The following is an 18556-nucleotide window of genomic DNA, read 5'->3' on the forward strand; positions in this document are numbered from 1 at the left end:
TTTACATTGCTAAGGTTATCATAATTACATTGATAATTCTGTTGTCATAATTACACTGATAATTACATGTTTAGAATTGCCATTTTTAATCTTGCCTTTCTCTCTACTGAAGTAATTATGTATTTATTGCTCGATCAATTGATTGATTTTATTAGGAAAGTCAGAATTAGAGCAGAGACAGAGAAAAGGATCCTCCATCGGCTGGTTACTCCCCAGGTGGCCACAATGGCTGAAAGCCAATCCGAAGCCAGGAGCCAGGAGCTTCTTCCGGGTCTCCTACGCGGGTGCAGGGACCCACAACTTTGGGCTGTCCTTGACTGCTTTCCCAGTCCACAAGCAGGGAGCTGGATAGAAAATTGAGCAGCTGTGACATGAACCTGTACCCATAAGGGATCGCAGCATGTGCAAGGTGAGGACTTTAGCCACTAGGTCGAATACTGAAGTATTTAAACTGACACCCCTTTTCCCCCAATAACAATTAGAAAATACTAGAAAGCCAAAATTTAGTTTCTCTCCGTGTACTTCAGCTATTGCACTGATACTCACTGCAGCACTGTTTTGTAATGCCTAACTAATTATGGAGGAGTTGTCAAAAAGCTGGAAGATAAAGCAAAACTTCAGAGGAAAAGATGATTCTTTTTCTTGTTCAACTCTTATTCTAAGTGGCTTTCTATTTATAATCCACATAGACTTGTGTTGATTCCTCAAAGTAGTGTGGAATCCTGCTAACAGTCTGATCTCCATCTGTAGACAGGACAGTCAGGCACACACTAACTGTGACTGTTGTTGCAAGAAGAGTCTCGAGTTCAACCCATGTCCTGGCAAAAAAAAGTATGCTAACTCTTGTTTTGAAGTAGAAGCACCTGCCTTTTCTTCATTCACCTTGACTATTTAGGTGTCTGAGAAACATCTTGATATCTTACACAAAAAAGGAGGGACAGTGCAAGGTCATTTTTGATGGGTTAGAAATAGGTAAAGGATGAAAATGAAGGGAAACTCCAGGCTTCCAACTGACATTTGCTGCGAAACTGTTGCAAACTTTCTTCAGACTCCCATTGTTCCCCACAGGGTAGTCACATTTGAACAGAATGGATTGAACACATTGCTTTTACAAAGTTAGGATAATATGCATTTGTTTTGGTCACTGTAAAGGTTGGACCAGTTTGGGGAGGGGTCACTGATGGTGGGATTTGGCTGTGAGTACAGTGGTCAGTATGCCTACATCAACCCCTGTTTGAATTGACATGTTCATTCATATTTGTTTTCTGGCATCTATATCATTAACTTTGTGATTTTCAGATTTCCAATATAGTTGTTCACGATCTACAAGGTCTCTTGTAATGGTGTGACATTGGTTTCAACCATGAGGTGAGAGAAAATGTGACTTCATTGTGGCGGTTGGATTGGAAAGACATTTGCTATATTCTAATTATTGTTGCGTGGGGTGCAGCCATTGATGGCTCACCCCTGCTTGTCAGGTTGACGTCGGACAGGGGTTTCCGTAACCCCGCCGGTCCTTCCTCCTCTCATGACTTTCAAGTTAATTGAAGGCGGGGCAAGCACACCCTGCCCCTCCTGCCTTCCACCATTCCCAACAATGGACTGCGTGGAAACGACTGCACTCCTGCCCCCCGCCCCCGCCTCCTTTTGCACTAGATTAGGTTAACTACAAGAAAACTTTGGGCTCTGGTAACTCTCTTCCTGCCTCCTGCGCGTGGGCACCTGTACTGTGTGGCTCTCAATCTGATTGGAGGACGAGAAGTTAAAAACTCCTGACTCTTGCTGCTCAGTGCAATGGCTGCTGGAGTGTAGCTGCTGCCACCGAGACTGGGCAATGAAGACTCCTCCTAACATCCTGCACTAGGGTCCGGTGTGATCTCTCTCGCACCCTGCAACAGTTGTCACAAGTTTCAGGACCAGGGCCATCTGGTAGCCCCTGAGTGGTCCTTTTCTGTCAACAGGAGCAGCTACCCTGGACCTGAAATGTTGGAGTCCTGGTTCTTGTGTTCAGAGACGCCCTCACTGTCACTTTGCCTCTCAGACGCTGCGTTTTTCAGCTGAGCTCTGCCACACTCCTACTGTCCTGCTGGAAGTCTCCTCTCACCCCACTTCCAGCTGAGAGAGCGGGGACAGCGATTTCCACTATCTGGCTACACATTTGTAGCATTTTATTTGTACATCAGGTGAACAGATTTCACTTTTGCATGAGGGCATACCATTACATCCCACTTTCTGTTTTCTTCTGCCTCTGTTCCCCACCCACCTTCCTCATTCCTGCTCTTCTTTTTCCTTCCTTTATTTCTTTTTTATTTCACAATGGCAAAAACCATTCACAGTGCATGTTTATGATTCTTCCTTCTTTCGAGTGTCTCCTTGTGTGACCTGATTCAGTGATGCTGATGAAATATCTTATCTCCGTTAAACTTATACATAAATCCAGCATTCTTAGTTGTTCCATTTCTTCTGTTTTTCTTACCATTTTCTTTAGTGGCTAATCCTCCAAAATGTCCAGTTTTGCTAAAAGTCAACGTCCTCCCCAGACTTTAGAATACATGGCAGTCTGAACAACATGGCACTCACTTTTGAATTCAAAGGTTTTCATATAGATACATTGAATATCTCTTAATATGTAAACAATTAGTTTCTTGAAATTAAAACTCCCAGAAAAGGAAAGCACTCTAGGATGATTTTGGCAAGATGTAATCCATTATTATTATTATTATCATTATTATTATTATTATTATTATAAAACATAAGTAGTTTAGTCTTATTCATAAAAATTATTTTAAAAATTATGGTAAGCCATTAAGTTGTATGAAGTTCTTTTGTGACATTTAATATTAAAAAATGGCAAGATCACAAGTTGTAAGCCTGGGGGAGCAGAACTCTCGGTTTTTGGGACGTGGTATTTTTGCCTTTCCTACTTGTTGGTCTGCAAGTGGACCAAAGAGCTTGTCAAGACAAATGAGAATGCTTTGTCTCCGCATCCCTCCCACGCCCCGACCCCTGGTAACCCCTCATCTTTGCGTTGCAGAGTAGGAATCACACAGGATGTGATCTGGTAAGATAAGACCCTTCTACTTAGCAATATGCATTTTTTTTTTGTTTCTTGCACAATTTTCATTTCTTTTTAGTGTTAAATAACATCCTACTGCCGGGGGTTGGGGGGCATAACTTACCTGTCCCTCTTTGTTGTGCTAAGATCAATTCTCAGAAGCCAAGATACTCTGAACAACCATGTGAAGGTTTTTGTACCAGTGTAAGTTGTCAGATCAGTTGGGTAAATATTGTAAAGAGAACAGATGCTACATCATGTTGTGTGTGTTGCATTTGTCAGGTCTGTGTGGTATTTTAAAGAAAACAGCATAGCTTGTGATGCGTGCGATTGCCTGACCAGGGTGGATAGACAGAAATCGTGCAAGCTCAATGTTCTTTGTTTCTGTTGCTGTATATTTCTGCAAGAAATGCAGTAAACAATCTCTCGGGCATAGTTACCGTTTCCAGGAGTGGGACATTGTCGACTGGGATATTTGGCACTGCTGTTGCTCTTCTAAAATTGTAACAGAAGAGAACATTTTCTGTGATCACGTGCTGGAGTTGCTCTGACAATCACAGTCTTTCAGAAATTTAACAATCGATACATAAACTTTTGAAAAGTATATATCCTGACCATGTATATTTTGATTGTCTTTTTCTATTAAAGTATTGACTGTAAAACAATACTTGATTTGATTTGCAATATAGATAGCGAAAAATCCATAACTATAGGTAAGATAATTTTTTTGTCAATAATACTTACTTGTTGTACCAGTCATTTAAAGCTCATCGGAGTAAATATTATCACGGATGCTTTTCCAGGTAAATTTTACAAGTGAAACAGCCAATAAAATATTTGAGATTTCACCTTGGTGTCTGCAGCTTCCGCAGCTGTCTCGGATTCTGAGGTGGAATCTACCACTGAGAGGTGCCAAATGCATTGCACTCACACATCTCTGTAGGAAAATGACGTCCCGAGATAATTCTCACACTTTCCAGCTATTGCTACTTGTCTTTTATCTTTTCTTCTGTTTAGAGAAAAAAAATAGCACTTTCAAACAAATTGGTTTTGCTATGTAGTGCATTGATCATACTCCTGGCCTGGGGTTAGTGAATAACTTCAAAAACAATAATAACTAAGAAAATCATCTAATTTTACTGAAATAAAACTGAGAATATACACCCGACAGAATCCTCCCTGAGACCACTCGAGCAGCATTTGTGATTGTACTTTATTCTCGATGACACTGTAATCTACTAACGCCCCTCTCTCGATTTTTCTCTTTGCAATCTGGAAGAACAGATCCACCGGTGACTGTGCTCATCTATAAAAGCATCCAAAACAAAATTGAACCCCAAGGCTGATAAGCTATAAAGATGCTGATCAGATCTCAGCCGAATGGACTAGGCTTTGGGGCTTGCTGAGCTGAAGATGGTTCTAGAAGACTGATGGCTTTATGGACACAATTACAAACAGCACAGCTCTGTCAGATGAATAGAAATGTATGAAATATAGGCCTGATCCTTCTTGAAGTGGAGAATGACAGTTTGTAAAATGCTTCCTCAGGTTTTCTAGTTTTTTTGGAGGTAATTAAATTGCCTCCGTTCTTCCAAAAGAAGCAAAATCAAGCTACCACACAATAAAGAGCAATCCGATGATATGTGTAAACAGTTCAGCAAAACGAAGACTAATTGATCTGTTAATGGCTTAGACCTAAAGGAATTAGCCTTGTCCAGTGCATAGAAATGCTATCCGTAATCAATGGAAGAATTATTCAGAAAGTAGAAATATTATTTTCAGAGTCCCTCCTCCACAACCTAAACAATGTGGAATTATCTTCTTGGTTTTCAGTTTAGGTAAAATGTAGCTAATACCTTTAACCAATGAGTAAATATGACTGCTAATTTCTGGATTCACCAACTTTATTATTTTACCAGTGAAACAAGTATGGGGCTCTATTGCCATTTCTGCAGTAGCACCGCTTCCCTGCTTTGAGCTGCTCTGCTGTGAAACACACTCACTTCGTCCCTCAAAGCCACAGTTCCGCAAGCCACTTCTTGTAATAACAGGTTAAACTCATGGAAGTCCCAACACTAAATGTTAACACGTTTGGCTATTGTCAGAAAATAGTTTGAACTAATGTGAAAGAAATGGGAACTGTTTACTCTATGTCAGAAACTAATTATTAGTATTATTATTAATTTTTTGGAGAGAGAAATTAACTTATTTTAGAGATGTGAAAATTTGAATTCAAATGTTACAATAAAGAGCATTGGGATAGAACGGACACTCATATTTTCAGGGCCCCAGGCATGAATCTACAATTAAACCCTCTCATGTTGTGTGTGCAAACATTTTTTTTTTTTTAAGATTTATTTTTATTATTTTTTCATTGGAAAGGCGGATATACAGAGAGGAGAGACGAGAGACAGAGAGGAAGATCTTCCGTCCGATGACTCACTCCCCAAGTGAGCGCAACGGGCCGATACTATGCCGATCCGAAGCCAGGAGCCTCTTGCGGGTCTCCCACGCGGGTGCAGGGTCCCAAAGCTTTGGGCCGTCCTCGACTGCTTTCCCAGGCCACAGGCAGGGAGCTGGAAGGGAAGCAGGGCTGCCGGGATTAGAACCGGCGCCCATATGGGATCCCGGGCGTGCAAGGCGAGGACCTTTAACCACTTGCGCCACCGCGCCGGGCCCTGTGCAAACATTTAAAGGTCATGAAACAAACTAACAAGTTACCAAATACATCTGTTTAGCGCTCACACCTTGACAGCTATTAAGTTGAAACAACCTGGAAGGCCACATTTGAACTTGAATTCTAGTAGCCTAGGGCCTTAGTGCCGCACTGGCACTAGGAATGCCTCTTCAGCGTGTAGCCCTGCCACTGCCCCCTCCTCCTCCTTTTCCCATTTGTACTATAACCAATACTGCAGGTACATGGCTGGAGATGTCAACCGACATTCCTCACCAGACTCCTGCCTGTATATTGTTCTTCTTCTCCTTTTTTTTCAAATAATTTTCCGGAATAGGGAAATTTTAAGGAAATTTTTCAGTGGGGCAGAGAAATAGGAAGGAAAACAAAGAGAGAGAGAGAGAGAGAGAGAGAGAGAGAGAGAGAGAGAGAGAGAGAACTCTCTTTTGCTGATTCATTCTCCAAAAATCTCAGTTGCTCTGTGACAGGCACCACAGCTGGAGCATGGAACTGAATCCAGATCTTCCATGTATGTGGTGGAAACTCAACGATGTCAGCCATTGCTGCTGCTTCCCGGAATCTGCAAGAACCGGAAGCTGCAACTCAGAGTGGAGCCAAGTGGAACCCCAATGACTCGGACATGGGATCTGGGCATCTAGTCAGAAATCTTGACAGCTAAGGACCAACTCCCGAAACAGGGAAGTTTATAAGAAAGCTATAGTTTAGATTGGAAAGTGGGTGGTGGGATGGAGAATGACCTTTTCCTTCCAAAAGTCCATGGGGGTCTGTGAATATGTTACAACACTCTAAGTAGAGAAGGATAAAGGGCCAATGTGGAATTAATATCACTCTTCAGCTAACCTTCAGTAAACAAAGTATATGATTGGATGATGGGATTTTCACTAGAGGCTGGTGAAGGCAGACGGGTCAGTACAATTAGCCGAGATGACCTCATGCCCCCACTGCCGTCTTTGAAGATGAAGAAAGGTGGGTTGGATCCAAAGAATGTGTGGTCTCTGCAGACTGGGCAAGGCGAGACACAGTCCCTGGGCCTCCAGGATGGAGTACCGCCCTCAGCCACAATTTGTGATTTTGTTCTGTGCAAAGCCCTACTAGATTCTTGACTTTCTGCTTCCAGAATTCCAAGATATTAAGGCAAGAAGTTTATGGTAATCTCTTCGTATTAACATTACAAAACTAACCCAGGGCTACATATGGGATTATTAATATATGATTTTAAGAGCTTACCATGACATTGGAAGTTCTGTAATGAGTAGAAGGTTCTATGTCCTTGATTAATAAGGTAACATCACAAATAGGGTGAATTAATATTGCAAACTGCTCAGTAAAACACTGTTAGATATACTTGTAATGCGTGGGCTTATCTGTATGTCTAAGGGTATACACAGGAGCATTTAACCCGGGGTGAATGGAACAGGTATAGCTGAGGGGTTATATTAGTGAAATTATTTTGCATTGGTTAACTGTTACTGAACTTTAAATTAAATTTGGACTAATAGCCTAGTTTTTGGAAATGGTTTTTAAAAGATTCAGTTTCTGCATCCCTGTTGAAATTGAAAGCAATGGTGTGGCAAAACTTTTTACAGAATCTGTAGAACTTTCTCCAAGTTGTGGTACAGTCCGATAAGTGTTAATCAGTTTCTTCCCATTATCTGCCCCCAAACACCTGGCTTCCATTCAAGGCAAGTTTACTTAACTGGTTCCAATAAGCAACTACATTAAGAAAGAAATGATCCATTTAAACACACAGCGACTGCAGTAGACGTCTAGCCATCGCCACAGGCCTCAACCACGCTCCCGTGATCTTCAGGGTGAAAAAGGGCGCAAAGTCTGGAGTCTGGATAATAACAAACTGGTTTGTCTCTGTGACGCTCAGCCCAGTAAAGCATTCTGTTTGGACTTAGAAGAGCTTTCCTTTTATTTCTTTTTTGATAAGAAAATAATTTGTTTCAAATGTGAGTCATGATTAAGGAAAAATTTGCAGGCAGTTTGTATAGTATTACAGTTTATTAACAGATTATATATATGCACATATGTATATGTAATATATATATAATCTGTTAGTTAATAATATATATATACTCACATGTCCATTTTTCTAATGAAAATCTTTTATTTAATCACTTGTATGTCAACATGTGTTAATACTTTATATTCAGTTTTACTGAGAATTATGTTGTCAACATTGGGAGAGGGAAATCTTCCCTCAAGCTTCAATTTCTTCCGGATCAGTATTTTAAGTTACTTAACATAACAATATTCAGTGAACAAATATGAAATGTAGATTAAAAAAAATAAAACAGAGGGGCAACTGATACAGAGGTGAGACACGTCTTGGGACATCTGCAACCCGTGTGGAAGAGGGTGGGTTCCAGACCTGGCTTCATCCCTGTTGCAGCTGCCTGCTGTTGTTTTAACTTGGCAGGCAGCAGATGAGGGCTCAGGCAGTCCAGTGCCTGCCCCCCGCAAAGGAAAGACGGATGAAGGTCTAGTCTCTTGGCTTTGGTCTGCCTCACTTCTGGCTTCGTAAGCATTTGAAGTGTGAACTGGCAGATGGAAGATCTTCCATTCTCTGGTTCACTCCCCAAATAATGCAGTGGCTGAGGCTGGGCTGATCTGAGGCCAGACACTTCTTCTGGGCCTCCCACGAGGATGCAGAGTCCCAAGACTTTCTGCCATCCTCTGCTGCTTTCACAGGCCACAAGCAGAACTGGATGGGAAATGGGGCAGGTGGGACATGAACCAACACTTATGTGGGATGCCAACAGTGTTGGTGGAGGATTAGCTTGCTATTCCACAGTACCAGCCTCTGTCTTTCTTTTAAATAAAATGAAAATAAATTAACACCATATTTTGCATTAGAAGTGCAAAGCAGCGGGGGTCAACAGAAATCAGTAATTAAATCCCTTTTAAGACTTTATCTTTAAAATCAAGTGTAAAGTTCAGGGAATTGATGCTGACTTTTAAAGCAGATCTTCCCGATATCTGATGGCTTTCCTTTCCTTTCCTTCCTTCCTTCCTTTCTCTCCCTTCTGTTTAATCAAGCCTGGGAAACCGGTAGCGAAGTTCCATAACAGCGCAGGATAATGGGGCCTGCCGCACTACTGCGTGGCAAGGGCTGCTCGTCTATTTTTAAGAGTCTCCAGGGAAGAAGCGTCGGCAACTTCCTTGTGAGTCTCTGACTTCGTACCTGGCAATCTTCCCCTCCCAGGGTCCCCAGGCTGGTCGTCCTCCCTTGCTTAAGAATTTATTATAGATCAAATTATTTTAGGGTTCTGAATATATTGTTATATTTAAACGATACTTTCCCCCAAAGGGGCTCAATTAAAAGAGCACAGGATGTCTGTGCGGTACAGTACCGTCCTCAAAGAAAGGTGTTCAGTTACGGTGAGTGGGAGCGAAGGAAGCAAGACACTCCAGAGCTTCGCAAACCACATGTTGCAAGCCATTGGGGAGTAACTGGCTTGGGAGGTAGGACATCTGCCTCTCCGTTCTTGCTGGACTTCTCTGCCGTTGAGGACGGATGATCCCAATTCTCTTAGATCCTAGGGCTAAAATCTTGACCGTCATGGTTGTTTGTATTCATTAGAGGATGCTGATGATACATATAGCTCCTTATCTGCGAGATTTAGACATGGAGATGGAAAGAAATAGAGCATTCCAAAGCCAGGAGCTGAGATCTCAGTCTAGATATCCACATGGGAGCAGGTCTGATTCCTTAAGCAATTATGGACTCCCTTCAGGACCTGCACTGACTAGAAGATGGTGTCAGAAGGCCTCCAACCCAGGGACTCCATCTTATTTACCTATACTCGCTATTTTGTCCACCTGCTAGTTTACTGCTAGGAAAACGGATCTGCCCTCAGGTTTTGTGTGTAAGAAAACTTGAGCTTCTGACTTCTGTGTTATTACATCTTTGTTAGGGTAAGCATGACGGATTTTAAGTTGATTACAATTTTGAAAGGTTCCCTTTAAGTTAAGTGTAGCATGGAAGTTGCCTTTATGATGAGGAAGTAATTTCTGTCTGTTGATAATACCGATAAAAAATAATGGGTTACTTTGAAACAGTCAAGGTCAATTTGTTTTCACGTGTGCCATTTCTTCCAGGAGGGGATTGAAAGGTCTGTTTGTCTACCCCAAATTAGTGAATATTCTCATACCACGGAAGCTGCCTGGGGATCAGGAGTTCTGTGCTTTTTCTTTCCTGACACTCTGTTCCCACTATTTCTTTCTAGCAACAGAGTAAGTGCCCGTTGGCACTCAAGTTCCAAATGTGTCAAATAGAAAGTGCAAACCATCCTCCCTTTTAAGAGGAGGATATGCTCTAAGAAGCACAGTGGCTGCATGAAACCCCCATGTTTCTATTCTTCTTATTATTATTACTATTATACCATTTATATACGGTGCAAATTTTGATAACATTTTATTTCTAAATTGTGCCTGGGAAGAAATTCACACCAACTAATAATCAAATAAACTGTTATCATGATACATTGTAGTGAGAGTTCTGTGAGTAAGGTCTCTGTGTGGAAGGTGATTGGAATACAAACATGGCTAGATTGCAACAGTAAATCTAATGACCAAAGCAGCTACTAGGTAACTATCAGGTATATGGCATATACTGTGTGGATACACTGGTGAGAGAGACGATGGTTTATGTCCCAGTGGATGGAGCTAATCAGAACAATATACAAATTAACATTTATGGGCTATTTGTTTGTGGGATTTTTCATTTAATATTTGTGTTTATGTTTCATACTGTGTATATGAAAACTTCAAAAGCCAGTTGGTGAATATGGAAGGAGCTACTAAATAGCAAATATAAATCTCTTTTCATTTCTCTTTCAGATTCAGCCATATTTTAAGAATTTTTAAAATTACTTTAAAAAATATCACCCCCATAGTTGTTTCTTTTCTCTAATTCTTTTGCACCTATGAGATCCATTGCACTACAGCTATAGTGGTTTGAGTTTCAGTGTGCTGTCTGTTGCTCTGTTTTTTTTTTAATTAAGACAGAGAATTAATTAATTGGAGAGAGAAGAAGAGAGTGATGAAACAAGAGAGAGTGCTCCCATCTTCCCATCTTCTGGTTCACAACCCCTCCCTCCCTAATTCTCAAGGTGACTGGATGAGGGCCCGTTGGTGAAGCTAGGAACCAGGAACTCAACCCGGATAGAGTAAGTCACAGGAAACTAGTTCCTGGAGCCATCTCCACTGCCCTCGAGGAGGTGTCTTATTAGAAAGCTGGAGTCGGTGGGGGCTGGGGGACACAGGGAGACAGTGAGCCCAGGCAGGCCAATGCAGGATACAGGCTTCTTGCCACGTGTTTCATCGCCACCCCTCCCCTCCCCTGCCATAGTCTTCTGCGTCTCCATCTGTTCCAGGAAGTTGGAGGTTAGAGGAGAGCTTTTATGTCCACTCTTACTTTGGTTTTCCAAGCACACGTTAGAGCAGGTGAGGAGGAATGTTGGTGGACAGCAAGGAAAGCTGATCTTAGGTATTGTTGATAGGGTTCAGTTGTGGTTCATTTCTTCTTTTTTTCAGTAACAATCCATTCAGTTTTTAACAGAGCATCAGGAAGGAGCTATGAGGGAGAGAGATCATCTATTTGACATTTTATTTTGTCTTCTTTAATTTGCTTATTTGGGGAAAGAGAGAGAAAAAGAGGAAGCATTTATTAAATTGATTCAAGCTGAAATCACAATCGTCAGGGGCTTATAAATTGAATAACAGCAAAAGAGATCATCTTGTTTTTTATAATTAGAATTTGCGTTCTAAGTATTCCTGATTTCAGTGGACTTGAAGTCACAATGTACCTCATTTTTAATCCTTCATTTTGCTAACAGATATTATAGCTACATTGTAAAAATATTATTTATGCTGTAGCAGCATCGCATCCCAGGAAGAATAATACCAAGAGGCTTCCAAAAGATCATAGGAGGGTCCGACACGGTAGCCTAGTGACTAAAGTCCTCACCTTGCACAAGCTGGGATCTCATATTGGTGTTGGATGTAATCCCCGCAGCCTCGCATGCCATCCCATCCCTGCTTGTGGCATGGGAAAGTACTCAAAGACAGCCCAAAGCTTTGGGACCTTGCACCTGCGTAGGAGACCGAGAAGAAGCTCCTGGCTCATGGCTTCAGATTGGCTCAGCACTGGCCATTGTGGCATCTTGAATGAATCATCGGACGGCAGATCTTCCTCCCTGTCTCTCCTGTCTGTATATCTGCCTTTGCAACAAGGTCATAGGAATTAGGCTTCATGTTTTAACTGCATTTCTTTCCATGAATGCTCTGAAGTTTCTTTGTATCTGTAGTTAGCAACTCATACTCTGCATGGTTAGCCAAAATAATTTTTAATAATTCATTTCTTTTTATTAGCTACTGAGTTATGTCTAAAATAATTGTGAACATAGGATTTTTTTAAAAATGTGTACTCCTTTGTAAATATGTGAACTTGAACTTTAGGGAAAATGTCATTAAGAAGCTTCTGTGGTGAATCTAGCACGTATTCCCTCTGAGTGGAGCAAAGCAAGCCTGCTGCTGCTGAGAGCACTTGAAAGCCTATTGAGCGAAACAGTCTGAACACTTTGTTTCTTCAGAGAAAACTGATTTTAGATGTTGGGGTTAGAAAATCTACTCAACTTTTTTAGAAACTGCTCTAGCTGTAATTCATAATTATAAGCTTATTCCAATCTCTGCATAATGAAACCACATTTCAGACCAACAGCTGTTATCTAGTTTTGCTGGTAGCCTTGGGGTATGAATATTTTAATATTCATTTTCTATGTGCAGATAAACTAAATACTTCCTACTGGAAGCCGATCAAATTAATCACAAAATCTTAGTTGTTGTTCTTTCTTCCATGTAACTCATTTTTTAAAAGCTGCTCACTTGTATGCTCTGTGTTCTATAAAATCAGGAGTAATTTTTTATGAAGTGTAAAAAAGCAAATATAAGGAAATCCATGAATATAATGGATTATGGTGAAGATTAGGGCAACAGTGTGTAGCAACCCATCCTTCATACCCTTCTATCTTGTGAAAATTCCACTTAAGATTCATTATTCTGCTTATGGCCGTGTTTTAATAGCTGGTTATGTGTTGGAAGGCTGTGATTTCCACTTATTTAAATGGTATTAGGTCCTTGTATGCAAATCACTGGGCCTAAAGGTAGATTTTTCCTCCAATCTTCCAGGCATAGTTTCACAAATGTGGTTGTGATGCAGCGTAAAACACGCGGCAGCTTTGGCTTTGGATGGCAGTGAGTAAACAAAGTAAAAGTTCTGTATCTGAGGAAATCTAAATATGTTCACTGTGAAGTGGTTATCCCCTTGTCTTACCACACACTCGCTCTTCTTGGATATTTCAAAGATCTCTGATTGGTAATGCCATGATACTTTTTCCCATTTGCTATTTTCCAAAGTCCCCCAGGTAGTTCTTCAGGCTGTCGTTCTAGATACTGTCTGCTGCCCAGGGGGAGCTTCCCCGCCGTCATGTTTGGGTGCCTGGGAGGATACTGCGTAGCTTTGACAGAGCAATGACTCTGCAGCAGAACGATGCTGAGCACCTGCTTGAACTGCTTTATTTATTATTCACAATATTTTAAGTACAGTTTCCATGCCGGACTGGAAATAGATCCAAGGACAGAGTGAGTGAGTGATGTAGCTGTTTCGGAGGTTGTCCTTCTAGCTCCAGCTTGGTTCCCAACCTGCCTCCTCCCTCACCACTGTCAATAAGTGACACGGATGGTCCTACCAAGAGTGCATCAAGGAGGCATCAAGGAGGCATCAAGGAGGCTTAGTCTCACCATTTCCACCATCATGCTTCAGGGTTCTGCTGCCTTGCTTTGGACTGTCCATCACCTGCCTTAGCACTGGCTTCCACTGCTCCGTCTTCACTGTCCCTGAAACCTCTTCACAGTTTCTCTCACATCATGGCTCCTTCCCTGTTACCAATCTTGTCACTTTGGTCCATTGGACCACCTTTCCTTACCTGGCCAAAGACGCTCTCTAGTTTTCATGGCTCCTGCCCATCAGTTTAGACTCCTGCGACTTGTTGATACTGCGACTTCAGTGTCAACCCCTAGTCGCAAAATCATTTCTCGGTTACCTCAGTAACTGAAGCTCACAGGGGACCACGTTGGCGAAAAGAGAAGACTTTTGCACTAACTTCTAGCTTAAATCCTGTTCCTAAGCAGATGTATGTTTAAGGACAGTCGTCGCTTCCAGCTGCGCCTCGGCATTTGCTGCTTGTGGAGGGTCTCAGGTTCATCGCCTCTCATCCCTTCTCATCGGGTCTTGTTCCAAGCTGACTGTATCTCTTCCCCAAACTTCATCTCAGCCTCAGATGCCTGTATGGCAGCTTCTGAGTGGAGGTTTGAATGGTGAAATGGTAGAAATGATAGAAAATCTTTTAGTCTTTCTTGTTTGAAAAAAAAAGATGGGCTTCACATATGCGCCTCTTTGCCTTTGATTCTTTCTCTTTCTGCTTGACATGAATGCAGATGCAATACTTAAAGATGTTTCAGTCAGATGTCTGTGAGCCACAAAAGCAGACAATAGTTACAAATATCAAGGCAGGAATGTGGGCAAACCTGTGTCCCTAAGAGCAGATGTGAGCTCTTCCAACTCTGTGCGTACTTTCCCTTGAATTTTCTACAGAAGGAAATAAGCAATGTTGCACTTGTTTAATCTATAAGAGTCAAATTTTCTGTGCCTTCCAGTTTGGGATTTTTCTGAAAGTGTCTAGGAGTTAAGTTAGACGTGATACTGAATAAATTCAGTATTCATCCTTCTCAGTTGCTCTTCCATTCAGCGATACCTTCTTAGTGGGCGCAGTCTTCCTTCTCCAGAGGGTAAGATCCAGCCCTGGCACTGCGCACGTTGACTGCCCCAGGATCTCATAGCTTTTGTTTGTCGGCTGAATTGACTTCAGTCTTTTCCTACACCAACTCAGTCTTCATATTATTTGCTAGGCTAAACTTGGGTTCTTCAATAGGGCAGGGCTTTGGGCATTAAGCTGCTGCTTGAAACAACTACAGCCTGTTTATGGAAGACCTGGATTCAAGTCCCAGCTCCACCATTTACCACTGCATTAATTCACACCTTGGGAAAGCAATGGATGATGGCTCCGGTGCTTGGGAGTGCCTGACCAGTCCAGCCCTGTGGGAGATCCACATGGAGCTCCTGGCTTCTGGATTTGGCCTGGCTTTGCCCCAACTGTTAGAGATATTTCTGGTGAACTAGGAAACTTCTGTCTCTGCCTCTCAAGTAAATATAAAAAATGAAAATGTAAAAGTTTGCAATGATGTTAAGAATCTTATTTTAAATGTGTAAAGAACTTCTGCGTAAGCTCATATTAAGTTTCATAAGGGGGCCCGGCGCGATGGTGCAGTGGTTAAGGTCCTCGCCTTGCACGCCCAGGATCCCATATGGGCGCCGGTTCCAATCCCTGCGGCCCAGCTTCCCATCCAGCTCCCTGCCTGTGGCCCGGGAAAGCAGTCGAGGACAGCCCAAAGCTTTGGGACCCTGCACCCGCGTGGGAGACCCGGAAGAGGCTCCTGACTTCAGATTGGCATAGCATCGGCCGTTGTGCTCACTTGGGGAGTGAATCATCGGACGGGAGATCTTCCTCTCTGTCTCTCCTCTCTGTATATCTGCCTTTCCAATGAAAAATAAATAAATTTTAAAAAAAAGATTTCATAAGGACTTGATTCATTTCACTATGATCTTTCATCTTCATAAAATATGCAAACTGGGCTTCACGGTCATCATTGTATACTGAGAGGCAAAGACATAGAAATGACTGAGCCTATAATTGTGCCACGGAAGAGTCAAGTTAGACGTGGCACTCTGTCTCGATGCTTTTAAAATCCTGTTATAATTAGTATCTGTCAATTAAATACATATAAAGGTAGAACTCTTTTTGCACAGTTTTTCAGTTTATTTTTTCTTCATTAGCCATTGTGTTGACCAAAAATATGACAAATCAGGTATTTTTGTGCCCTTAAGATTAATTTCCCCATATTTATTCTCCATCCTACACATGTAACTTCTTGTCTTGACATCCACTTCAGTAAACAGTCTAAATATAGTTTCTAAAATTTGCTCTCTAATTTGCTCTCTCTCTGTCTCTCTCTTTTTTGTCTAGCTCATCCACTAGCCTTTTTTCAAAATCTGCCCAAATTTGGCCATGTTATTTTTAAATACTTTTTCAAAATTGATGAGTGTCTTCAGAAACCAAATGGAAAAGGTAAATAATGAAAACAACATACAGGGATATAAAAGTATACTTGTGTATAGTCTTCTCTGCAAAGTTTCTAAATGCTTTTGAATATATATCACAGACTATAATGTTAGATATAAGGTACTTTCATAACCCTCAACAGATATTAAATTGTACTGAGCTCAAATATTAGAATGGATCTTATACACTCTTGTTTTGCTTTCTCTTGATTTAATGTGTTGCAAACTAACCTCCCTGTTAAGACCACAGACCTGAAGATCGGGCTGCCAACACTCCAGTGGTGTCCTGAGATAATTCTAAACCCAAAGACAGTGTGCAGTGCACTGGGAGTTTATAGCTGCATGACATTTTGTGTTGAAACCGTTGTGTCACTGTAATGGTTGTAGTGGATGGGCCCCCTGAAGGACGACAGGCAAGGAAGGCGGATTAGTGTCCTTACATTAAGAGGCCAGAGGGCTCCCTGTCTTACCACTCTCTTGAGGAGATAGCAGGGAGAACTGGGGAAAGGGCCCTCAGTAAGCAACCGACCACGCTGGGACTCTGGTGTTCACGTCCCAGATCCAGAACGATGAGGAGTCCATGTCCCTCGCTTAAGACATCCAATCTAGGCTGTCCTTTTATAGCACCTGCCGGAAGTTGTTTGTGCTGAACTCCTTTGTTGATTTTCCCTTCCCTCCTTTTCTCCCTGCCCTCTTTGCCTGGCTGCCTTTCCTCTCTCCCTCCTTCCCTCCCTCCCTCCTTCCCTCCCTCCCTCCTTCCCTCCCTTCCTCCCTCTCCCCTTCTTCCCCTGTCCCTCTCCTGCTCTCATTCTCTCTGACACACACTTTCATTGCATTGTTCAGTTGTCACCTACTTTATAAATTACCAGCTTAATCAACTGACTCCAGCATCCTATCATTTTGTTCCTATTGTTGCACTATTAGAACCCATGGCCTCAAGTTTTAGTAGGAACAAAGAGACAAAATTTCATATGACTGATGCACCGTAATAATTGAAGTCAACACTACTTTGACTAACCATGGCCACTCCATGATGGAAGCGTTATCTCGCCATTCAATGTGGGTGGCTTTTTAAAAGACATATGTGGTCATGTCTCTATCTGCATCATTACAGTAGTTTCTATTTGCCTCGAGTGAAAAAATGCTCATTCACTTATTTCGCCAGTTTTTTTTAATGCCTTTATAATCCATAAGTACAAAGTTAACTATTTTTTGTTTGCTCTACTTCTTTGTTTGCTTCACATTCTAAACATATTGGAATGTTACAAATACTAACAAATTACTTGGAGTCTAGGAGTCTTGTGAAACTGTTGAAATAGTATAGGAGTTCTCAAATTAAGTGGATGTTCATTTTGTTAGAAAGTTATCCAGGATTTTCATCTTCCGTCCGCCCCCCCCCCCACCCCAAAGGGCTTATGTTTGTAAAGTCATTTTATTTTATTTTTACTTTATTTTAGATTTTTGTTTTCATTAGAAATGCAGACTAAATTTATGGAGAGGATAAACAGAGGGAAAGATTTTCCTTTTGCTGAGTCACTTTCCAAGTCACTGCATTGGCTAGAACTGAGCTGATCTGAAGCCAGGATCCAGAAGCTTCTTCCAGGTCTCCCATGTGGGTCCCGAGGCTGTGGTCCATTCTGTTCTGCTTTCCCAGGCCACAAGGAGGGATCTGGATGGGAAATGGTGTAGCCAGAACATGAACCAGCACCCATGCGGGTTCTTGGCACTGGCAAGGTGGAGGTGGCTACTGAGCCATCACAATAGACTATTTTGTTTTAAATGTTTATTTATTTACTTGAAGGCAGAGTTAGAGAGAAAGCAAGAGGTAGAGAAGTCTTGTCTTTGCTGGTTTACTTCCCAACCAACCTTGAGCCTAAGCTTGGCCAGTTCAAAGCCGGGACCTAGGGGCTTCTTCTGGGTTTACATGTAGGTGGAGCATCCTCCTCTGATTTGCCAGACTTTTCATCAGGGCGGATGATCGGGAATGGAGCAGCAGGAACTTGAACCTGTTCCCGTAGATGTTAGCACCACAAGCGCTGTCAAAGCACTTTAATGATTACTGTTCCTTCAAATTCTGGTGCTTGTCCCGGAATTCTTGGCATTTTCCTGATTGAGAGATGTGTATGTTTCAGTGAGGCTGGAGTTTACACCTGCCTGATCAATACTGGAAGTAATGCTATACCCATTTTCTGTTGTCTGTAGGGACTTCGACTTATAACCCAGTGTCCCTGTCAGGAGGAAGCTTAAGATGCTAAAGGCGAGACCACACACAGTTGCTCAAATTAACCATCAGTGGAGGTTTGATGTTCTATCTGACATCCAGCCCCAACCAACAGACACGTGTCAGTGAGACACTGTGAGGCTCGGTTCCCCAGCTTGTCAGTTTCATATATCATGAGGTGGACGCTTTCCAAACTTCTCAGTCACAGAATTCGTGACCATGATAAAATGGTGGCTGTTTATTTATCTGAGTGTGGAATACTTTTTACATAGAAGCATTGGCTGGAAAATGACTCTAAGGCACAAGCATACCGCTGTTGAATGAAACCTACATTCTGTT

This window comes from Ochotona curzoniae, unplaced genomic scaffold (assembly GCF_017591425.1).
Source record: "Ochotona curzoniae isolate NIBS_2020 unplaced genomic scaffold, NIBS_Ocur_1.0 contig_4064, whole genome shotgun sequence".
In the NCBI taxonomy this organism is placed as follows: domain Eukaryota; kingdom Metazoa; phylum Chordata; class Mammalia; order Lagomorpha; family Ochotonidae; genus Ochotona; species Ochotona curzoniae.